General features: G+C 37.6%; 1 protein-coding gene across 3 annotated transcripts in view; it reads left to right on the top strand.

The window, feature by feature from the left end:
• Positions 1–7992, top strand: part of LOC119534681 (zinc finger protein 596-like) — a 137881-nt gene that overhangs the window by 53146 nt on the left and 76743 nt on the right. Inside the window, exon 3 of one of the 3 annotated variants that reach the window (XR_005217095.1) lies at positions 7458–7629. The exons of the other annotated variants lie outside the window; for them this stretch is intronic. The gene's annotated coding sequence lies outside the window, so the exon portion shown is untranslated. Of the gene's footprint in view, positions 1–7457; positions 7630–7992 lie in introns of those variants that run through there. 3 annotated transcript variants of the gene reach the window in all.

The raw sequence follows: 7992 nt of genomic DNA, 5'->3' as shown, positions 1-7992 counted from the left end.
AATTTTGCTTCCACACAGTAAATCTGTCATTTTTCACAAACAAGTCTTCCTATAAATTTTAACACAAAATGTAAAAAATGTATTAGTTTACTAACTCTACTTTCCTTCATACACTGGTCTATAAGACTAGATAAAAAATTAGGGAGTGTTTGTCCACCATATGCACTATATACACAGCAAAGTAAAACAAAATGCACAGAAATACAGGATGATGGTTTTCTGCCCAAACTACAGACTTGCTGGCATAGAGCCTTGGCACTTCCTTCTCCTCCTAACTGAAACAGCACTAACAGAATGTATACTGCTCTGAAGGTGGTTTGACCTTCATTTCCAAAAATATTTCATATGATTTAACAAAAACAATACCTACAAATGTGTATTTTACTACCTCTACTTTTATTATACTTTGTGCACTTCTAAACATCATAGAAAGACTAGATGTTTCAAATAAGGACTTGAATTTGTCCACTATATTACACAGTATGTGAGTAAACTGCACAGTGTAAACATGGTTGTATCTGAAAGTGTCTTCTAAAAGAAACCTTCTGGTCTAGAACCCTTCATTTCTCCTGATTCCTTCTCTCCACCACAAACCCAGTGGATGAGTTACAGGCACATGTGTCACTTAGATGGGGTTTTATAATTTTATTTCCCAAAGTCAATTTCAGAAGACAGCCTTTCTATGAATTTTAACACAAAGTGTACAAAATGTGTTAGTTTACTAACTCTACTTTTGTTATACTGGCTACCTCTTTAACATATAGAGACTAGTTATTATAAAATTAGTATTCACTTGTCTAGTATATACACAATATATCCAGTACAGCAAAGTTAAATGAATGCACATAACACACAGGGCAATAATGATCAAAAATTTTCTAATACACACTAGCAAAACACCTTTTTAAATTTCTTCCCCCCCCACCTCCCTCTCAACATGAACAAGTGTAATGTTCAGAGGTGGTTTAACAATTCCATTCCCAAGGACAATATTTCTCAATATTTAAGAGCTATTTACAGAGTTACCCTACTACCTCTATTTTAAACACATCAAGTACTTCTAAACATTTAGAAAGTCTAGATATTTCAAATTATTTACATGTCCACTGCATATAAAGTATTGTTAAAAAACTGCACACACATAACAATGGTTATAATTGAGCTATCACCTAAATATGACCATCTTGGCTTCCAACGATTCCCTCCTCAGTTCCTTTTCTCTACTACCAGTTCACTAGACAAGTACAGGCAAATGTAATGCTTAGAGGTGGTTGAGCAAATTCATACCCAAAAGTCATTTACAGAAGACAAGCTTTCCAATAAATTTCAACACAGAGTATACAAAACATGCTAATTTTAATAACTCTACCTTGTCATACACTGGCAACCTCTTTAACATCTACAAACTAGATGCTGCAAAATTAGGACTCATTTGTCCATTATATACACTATATATACAACCAAACAGAATGCACAGAACACATACAGAAAAAATTTTGTCTGAATACCCTAGCATATTACCTTTTGCAATTGCTTCCCTCCCACCTCCTCCAAACCACTGAATGAGTATACACAGTAGTATGCTGCTCACAGTGTCCCATTTCCAAAAGACACTATTTTCTATGAATTTGAACAAAACAATATTTGCAAAGTAATATTTTACTACTTCTACTTTTAACATGCATCAGACACTTCTATACATCTAGACAGACTAGATGTTTCAAATAAGGACTTTGTTTGACCACTATACACAGAACAGTCTTAAATAAACTGTACATATGTAACAACAGTTAATCAGAAAGTGTCAAGAACCCTTCCCTTTTATCCTTCTCCACCAACCCTGGGAGCTATACTGCTCAAAATTTCAGAAAACAATCTTCCTTAGGAATTTTAACACAAAATGTACAAGATGTATTAGTTTACTAACTCTAGGTTTGTCATACACTGGCAACCTCTTGAACATCTAGAATAGATGGCAGGGACATGTGTGTCCATTATATACACTATATACACAGCAAAGTAGAACACCAAATGCACAAACATAGGGACAGTGGTTAATCTTGTCTCATTATAAACACACTGGCATAGAGGCCTTTGCACTTCCTTCTCCCTCCTCCACCAAACCAGTGAACAAAATGTGTACTACTTATAGAGGTGGTTTGGCCATTCCAACAAACCCCACAATACTTCACCAAAAGATAATTACAAAATGTGTTCTTCTACTACCTCTTCTTTCAACATAAGTCAGATACTTCAGAACATCTAGGAAGATGAGATATTTCAAAAAGTATTTAGCATTGTCAATTATATATACAGTAGTGAGGAATAAAATGCAGAGAAAAAATGTTTATAATATGAAAATGTCTTCTAAATATGACCAGCTGGCATCGAACCTTCTCTTCCTCTTCTTAGCCTTCTGCTCCATGGCCTCTAACCAACAGAACAAGTGTGGATATGTGTCTCTACCAGTGTCACTTCCAGAGGCAGTCTAAATTCCATTTCAGAGTCACTTCCAGAAGACATTTCCAAGCCTTTTTTTCACTAAAAAATGGGCATTACAAGACATGTGATTTTCTAACTCTACTTTATCATATGTCGGCAACCTCTTTACATCTAGAAAGCCTAGATATGCAAAAAGTTTTCTTTTAAAAGGTTGGGGAAAGTTGAGAGCAGCTTTTTCATATTATATACACAGGCCTTCTATAAATGGCCAGAAAATCTACCCAAAAGGCAGTGGACACTTCTTATTGGACAAATGTCACAGGTTTCTACTATTTCTCTCTTCCAATATCAAGTAAGGTCTAACAGCTGACGGCCTCATCCAGGGCTTGGCTCACCTTCCAAGCCCATTAAGGCCTTTGTCCATTGTTGCTGGGACAACATGGCATCTCGTCCAATTGAGATGGGGTGATCACCCCAGGTCCCAGATCTGCATGGCTCCATGGCCTGAAGAGAGGGCCGAGCTTCAGTCCACGTGACCCGCCTTCTGGGCCTTCAAGTCCCCTAATGGCCCTTCACGGCATTTGGGAAGCCGCCATTTTTCTGTCCCTGCCACACCGCCCGCTGGGCAGGTTTGGGCAGTGAAACCCAACCGCTAGCGGCGTCCAGGCTCGACGAGGCCATTGTGGCCATCAGGACATCATGGGGAGAAGGGAGGGTGTTCTGCCGCTGCCCCAGGGCCTGGCCCAAGACAGTGGATAGTTACAGTGAGGACTCTGGGTCTCTGCAGGGCAGGGACCACAGGTTGTCCCCGGGCCCCCAGCTCACCGGCTGGCCCAGGCCGAAGAGGTCAGAGGGCCTGGAGGGTCGGGAGAACACAGGCCACGCTCGGCTTCCCACCATCCTCTGGTTTTCACAGCATTCTCTGTTGGAACTACCAGTCCCAGTTTTTATCCTCTAACCTTCCTTCTGGGGTCATACATGCCCCTAGCCTTCCTCTTTCAGCCATACTCACAGTCAGCTTTGTTCATTATACTTACAGTATTGTGCTACCATCACACAGTATTGTGCTATCCACTTCTCAATCTTTACAATCAAACTTGTTAAAACAGTCTGTGAGAAAACAGCACTTAGTCTTATTGAGGCGCTTTTGCAAATGGCATATGGTCCTACTTTGATCCGTATCTTTGGAATGACACAAATAATAAGGGATATCCAAACTGTTTTTGACACCCAATGTGGCTTGAAACCCTTATGGAAGACAGGCTGAGGATGATCTCTTTCTGGAAGATGAGGATAATGGACTTAACCTCAGCGACGTCTATCAAATCAATGAATTTCCAATGACTTCTGCTGCTTGGGGGATCCACCACCAAACTGGACATGCAAATTCTGACACCATGAAATTTTGGGCCCAGGTACATGGATTACCGCTCTTAATAAACTTTTGACATATAGAAGTTTTATTTTATTTTTACTTCAGACCCTGTGACTTTCCTAAAATTAATGGCCTCTAATTTCCCTTTGCAAATTTTTAAAAATGGTTTCTATATATCACACCCAATATATCATCTGCAAACAAAAAGTTTCGTTTTTTCCCCCAAGTTTTTTCTTTCCACTCTTTGACTTATCACACTACATAGGTCCACCATTGTATCTATATATAGTGGAAGTTAAGGGAGAAGGCAATTTTATCTTGGTCTCTATTTAGGTAAAGTAGTATCTCTCAATATTTCATAAAATATAAATTTTATGATGAGAATAGAAATACTTCTAGTGTCCCCAATTTTAGTAGGAAAAATCCAGCAATTTTAAAACGGCGAAATTAGCTAAAAGTTTTCATATATTCATGCACTGGATCACAGTTTTTCCACAACTAAATTCATGAACTGGATTTCCACAAATGGACCATCATAATGGCATTGCCTTTGGGCCCTAGGGATTTTGGAATCCTTTACATCTTTGTTTATTAAGATGAATTTTTCAGTGGGTTCTGACTGCTATTCCCTAATAGGCCATTTGTAAGGGGAAATGGGAATCATGTCCCATGTAGCGGGGATGGTAATGAATTTATTTCAATTGCAGAGGTTTTAATATTTCATTCTTAACTGATAACAACTAGGCAAAAATTCAGCAAGGATATAGAAGACACAAATAACACTATCAACCAATTTGATTGACATTTATAGAACACTCAACTCAGTGGAAGGCACTTGTTTTTTAAACACATGGAACACTATTGAAGACAGACAATATGCTAAGCCATGAAATGTTCTCAATGAATTTTTTTAAGGGTTTTGTTGGTTGGTGGGTAAGAGGATGGGTTGGTTATTAGGTTTGTTGGGGAAGAGTAAAGCTAATTTGAATATTGATTGTGAGAGTTTTTGTTACTGCTTCAGCGCAGTTCTAACAGTTTTTTTCTAACCAAAAAAATCTGATTTAAAGTAGAAGACCCTGCAATAAATTTTTAAGTACTTCAGTATGTTTTCCAAACACAATGGAATCAAATTAGAAATCAAAAACATAGAGGAATTAGGGAAATCCCCAAATATTTGAAAATTAGACAACATACATCTATATAAAATATGAGTCAAAAAAGATACCACAGGGGAAATTAGAAATTATTTTGAACTGAGAACAAAAACAAAACATAACAAAAACTGATGAAATGCAGCTAAATGAGAGGGAAATGTGTAGCTTTAAACACTTGTATTAGAACAGTCTCATGGGAGTAATCTAAGATTTCATTTAAGAACTAGAAAAATAATAGCAAATTAACCCAAACAAGCAGAAGGAAGGAATTAATAATAATGAGTAGAGGTGAGTCAATGACATACAAAACAGAAAAGTAATAGAGAAAATCAATGAAATCAAAAGCACTCTTTAAAAAGATTAAAGAAATTAAGTGTTAGGCTAGATGGTCCAAGGGGAAAAAAAAAGGAGACAAAATTGAGAAAAATCAGGAATAGGGGGGTTATGACTAATAACCCGAGAGAAATTAAAAGGATGATAAGATAATATTATGGATACCCTTATGCTAACAAACTAGACAACTTAGATGAAATACACAAATTTCTAGAAAGACGTTTCCAAAAGTATCTCAAGAAGACAGACAAGTAAAGGTGTTGAATTCACAATGAAAAATATTCCCACAAAGAAAAGCCTAAGGCCAGATAGCTTTATTTGTGAATTTTATCAAATATTTAAAGAATAAAAGCAATCCTACACAAACACTTTCAGAGGAAACACTTCCTAACTCATTCTATGAGGCCAGTACTATCCTGAAAACAAAGCTACGAAAACACATCACCAGAAAAAGAAATTACAAACCAATATCCCTCATGAATACAGGCACAAGAAAGTCTCTAAGAAAATATTAGGAAACCAAATTCAGCAACATATAAAAAGGATGACAAAACATGACCGATTGGGACTTATCCCAGGAATGCAAGGTTGATTTAATATCAGAATATAAATTAATTTAATACACCATATGAACAAACTAAGGGGAAAAAACCCTATGATCATCTCAATAGATGTAGAAAGGCATTTGACAAATCCAGCATCCTCTCATGACAATAAACAATGATAACAACAATGATAACTTTTATTGAGTACTAACCCCATGCCACCCTGTGCTAGTGCTTTTTATTTGCCTGAAAATCTCACAGGTAAAAAATGGCAATCATGACTTGAACCTAGACCTGTCTGACATCATAAACCATGATTTTAAATGCCATATTCTGCTGAAACAGCAAGGTGTTTTCAGAATTCACTGCTGATAGAGTCAGCTACAATTTGTAAATTAGAAAGTCTTTATCCATAGTTTCCAGCTCCCTGAGCATCTGCGAAAATGAATGTTGATAGGAACATGGATGGAAAAGTAGGAATATACTGAAAAATTGTCCAAATAGAAAAAGTTACATGAAAAATGCTTCTCAAGATCTGGGCAGCCTTAATACATGTCCTTGGTCAATATTACAGAATTCTACAAGTATTAAACTTACAAATAAATTATTTCTAATTTGGAAGTAACTGCGTCCGCAGTACTTTTTAGGGCCCCAGTACAACATGGCTCTGATAGAAATGCCAATGGTCACTTCAGTCTGAGTCTGTTCCTTAAATGGTGCAGAGGCAGATTCCATAAACCTGGGACTTGGGGTCTTTCACTTTTTTTCCTGCTCACTTACATCCTGGCTGACTCAATCCCATTTTAAGCTCTCTTCTTAACAGTTACTGCCAGAAGCTTTCCCTGTGGATTCCTGCAGCACTTGTACTTTAGTTTTATCATAGCATTCATTGCATTGTACTGTAATTACTAGGAATTTTTCCCATCTCCCACTAGACTACGCCTTGTTCAGCACTGTATCTCCAGCATGCATTCCACTGTCAAGGACAGCGCAGGTAGTACACACTGAATGGATGAATAAATAAATGCATTTTTATATTAAAGAGTTATACACTCTTAACAATGTTTTAAGAGTTTATACACTTAAAAATACAGTTTTATAATCTTAGAATGTCTTTACGGGGTTTAGATGTCCCCTATAATAGCCCAGGTGTTTTCAGTCTTTGTTAAGCAAAACAATTCCCTCCTTCATAAGAAAATCTATGCAAATGTCCAATATATAAGAGATTGAAATAAAGCTGCTCTGGAGGAAAGAGAGGCTAGCTAGGGAGGGGTGCTTGAGGGAAGCAGATGGGCCCCAGGAAGAGCCTTTGGAAATCTCAGGACTTCATTGAACCCAGTTTCAAAACCACAGCTTTAATCTATTACTGAAAGAAGCAATATAGTCAGTAAAAATGAATACATGAAAGATATGTTACTTATTTTACACTTTCCAAGTTGGTTGTTGTGTTGCTTAGTCTTTTAATTAAATCTTTGACAGCCTCCTGACTTAGGATGCGTTGGTTAAAAAACTAAAATAAAATATGAAAACAATCATGGGTAGGAAGAATCCTTAAAATATAAACCAAAATTCTTCTCATTTTATTTTCTCTTCTACTTACCTTCCAAGGGGCAAAAAACGTCATCTTGGAATAAGACCAGCTTGGATTAAACTGGAAAATACTACTGCCCTTTTGAAATCCTTGTGCCAGTTTGAATGTATTGTGCCCCCCAAACGCCATTATCTTTGATGCAGTCTTGTGGGGCAGATGTTTTGGTGATTAGATTTGCTTGGAATGTGCCCCACCCAGCTGTGGGTGATGACTCTGATGAGATATTCCCATGGAGGCATGGCCTCACCCATTCAGGATGGGCCTTGATCAGTGGAGCCATATAAATGAGCTGACTCAAAGAGAAGGAACTCAGTGCAGCTGTGAGTGACGTTCTGAAGAGGAGCAAGCTTGCTAGAGAGGAACGTCCTGGGAGAAAGCCATTTTTGAAACCAGAACTTTGGAGCAGATGCCACCACATGCCTTCCCAGCTAACAGAGGTTTTCCGGATGCCATTAGCCATCCTCCAGTGAAAGTACCCGATTACTGATGTGTTTGTTACCTTGGACACTTTATGGCCTTAAGACTGTAACTGTGTAGCCAAATAAACCCCCT

Source organism: Choloepus didactylus, chromosome 5 (genome assembly GCF_015220235.1).
Source record: "Choloepus didactylus isolate mChoDid1 chromosome 5, mChoDid1.pri, whole genome shotgun sequence".
Classification (NCBI taxonomy): domain Eukaryota; kingdom Metazoa; phylum Chordata; class Mammalia; order Pilosa; family Megalonychidae; genus Choloepus; species Choloepus didactylus.
The sequence above is the reverse complement of the archived record's forward strand: the minus strand, read 5'-3'. Positions and strand labels throughout refer to the sequence as shown.